The sequence below is a fragment of the Ochotona curzoniae genome, unplaced genomic scaffold, assembly GCF_017591425.1.
Source record: "Ochotona curzoniae isolate NIBS_2020 unplaced genomic scaffold, NIBS_Ocur_1.0 contig_1302, whole genome shotgun sequence".
Taxonomy (NCBI): Eukaryota; Metazoa; Chordata; class Mammalia; order Lagomorpha; family Ochotonidae; genus Ochotona; species Ochotona curzoniae.
This window is the reverse complement of record NW_024465035.1, coordinates 9,026,604-9,029,361: the sequence shown is the minus strand read 5'-3', so window position 1 is coordinate 9,029,361 and position 2,758 is coordinate 9,026,604.

The window sequence follows — 2,758 nt, the reverse complement described above, 5'->3', positions numbered from 1 at the left end:
TATAGATGTATAAATATGAATATCCAGTTACTTGGCAAATGGTATGAAAAGGAGATAATAATTTTGTTTTGGTTTTATCAATCTATTGTTTCCAAAAATAATACCAACTAGTTTTCATGAGGGCTTTGCAACACATGTATGGCGATACTTCTCAAATTCAAGTTTGACTCAGTCTCAGCTGAAGACATAACTTAGTTTGCCAAAATGTGTGGGTCTTGTACCAGGCCTTTATGTTTTTGCTTTCATTGGCCTATGATGAAACTTCAGAATTCGCCTTTCTCATGAACATCATGTCATGGCTGATACTGCTGTGAATTACCTGATTTCCAATTAAAATAAATAGGTCAACCTCATCTACCTATCATCAGAAATCAGTGGGTTTAAAGGGTTTCACTGGCTTGCCTTCTACCAGCCTCTGGAAGCATATCAAGTTCACAGTTTTGCTTTCTCTTGTTTAAATAAGACTTTACTTCTACCCTCACCATTGTGTCTGGTCCTGTAAATTGTCATCAACATCAAGACACAAACCAGAATCAGCATGCCAGTTTTCCTGCAACAGCATCCAAATTCCAGTCTAAACTAGCCCTTGAAACTATCAAACAATGGCTCAGACTGTTATATTACTGTAGGTCTGTGATTATTTTAGAATTTCCACCATATGGGTGAAATGAGCATATTTCCATTTGATTATGTTTATACCAGATTTATATAAAGTGAACAAATTTAGTCACACAGTGATATATCCTGCCCTATTCTCCCTCTTGCACGTGCCTCCTGCGTTTGTCTTTCCCTTTTTAAAGGTTTTATTTTACAGGCTTGTGATTGTGGAGTGAAATAAAAGTATTCTACTTCATTAGTTTATAGCTCTTGCATATATTCCCATCAAGGTCTTTTATCTGATTTTTCATGAACTTCTTGAAATATGACATGTAGCTAACAGAAATATCAGAAGTTTCAGGTTAGAACTGTGAAATTCATGGCATGAGATCTTTTCAGGTAACTGCTAATGGATGATTTGTATTTATTTATTTAGAGGCAGAACCATAGGAAGTGGGGAAAGGGGAAAAAAGAAAGAGAGAGGAGAGGATAATAAAATAATAACTGGACTGGAATCTCAGAGAAGCCAGAAGTTAAACAGGAGACACTGATGAAATAAAGGTGTCCCAAATGGTGACTTCGTCTACTGTGCCACAATGTCTGCCCGATGTGGCTTTTGCAATTAGTAATTGGCACAAAATCCGTTTGGAATTTGCTCCAAATCAAACAGAATCCAACATAGAAGAAAGAAAATAAAAACATAAATCCAAAAGGAACAACAGAACTCTTACTGCATGTTAGAGGCCCGTGGTACACAGATTTTTAATTTTATTTAAAAAATTATTCTCGATAGCTTTTTGTCACTTTAGCATACTAAGAATATCTTTTTTCTTTATTTCTTCTCTTCATTTTGCTTCATGTTTATCATTTTTACTGTGCTCTGTTATCAGTTTCAGGGCTATCTTGGATATTCAGAATTTTTGTTTTTCAACTTAGGTAGGTGTTGCAAACTACTGCTTTAATCTGAAATCCACACCTGAAAGGTTTCTGGGAAGGTTAAGTCTGTTATTTGACATAAATGTTGGATAGAAAATAAAAATTAATTCCCAACATCTACGTACATTGGCACATTACTTTTGATTACAGTAATATTTGCCTTGACTGCGTTCTTATTATCTATCTGTTACAGGGGCACATGAGGCAAAGTGTGTCTGATTAGCCCTTTCCAAAGGTGAAATTTTATGCTCTCACATATTCTACAGATTGCCTATGACATCAAACATTATAGTGCTGCAGCATCAGCTGGAAAAAATTACGGGAAAAAAATTCATTTTTCCTCTATTGCATTTGGAGTTTTTATTTTCATTTAAATTGCTTATGTTTCTTCCTGCTAAAGCTGTATGCTGCTTAACAGCATTTTTAGGGACCCAGAAACATTTTTTCATCTCATTAAAACGTAGATAAAATAAACAGATAAAGATTATCATTTCATTCAAGGACTATATTTGCAGTGCTAATGGCTTGGTACACTGTGACAGGTTGGAAGCATAATGTCAAATAGTTTTACGTTTAGGATGAGACTCAAACTCTTTCTCAGAGGCAACCAACGTACTGTCTTACTAACTTCTCTAATAGACCATTATCAAAACTTGGCTTTACGTTATAATGGTTATTAATAACTATAATTCCACATAGACACCATGACGCACCTCTGAATCTGAAATTTTGTCTCTGAGAAGATATCTTTCCTAAACAGGGTGCTTATACACTATTCGGAGAGTACCCTAGACTCCAGTAGGTTTGGGTGAGAACAGAATATTGGCAAAAATATGCCAAAACCAGTAAGCAACATTAAACCACTTTTCTAAAAGATCAGTAACGAGTAATTGACAAGCAAAATATAGACCTAAAAAATATTGCATACTCTGAGGTCTGCAGTTAAATGCAACTTGAAAAAATTACCATAATGTGATTAGCTTCCAGTGCTCTAGAGGAGTGACAAAATTTATGCTCTGCTGTAATTTGTTAATGCCATCTATTTTAAGTATAGATTACAGTTTTGCAGCAAAAGACACAAAATTATGATTGTACTCAATTTCACCCAGCAAAGAGCTTCTAGCAAGTGTAGTGTTAAAAGTAATCAATGAAGTAGATGTGGAGTTTTAAAAAACGTTTTAATGATTTTTATTTGAAAGAACTACAGAGAGGAGAGAGAGATCTC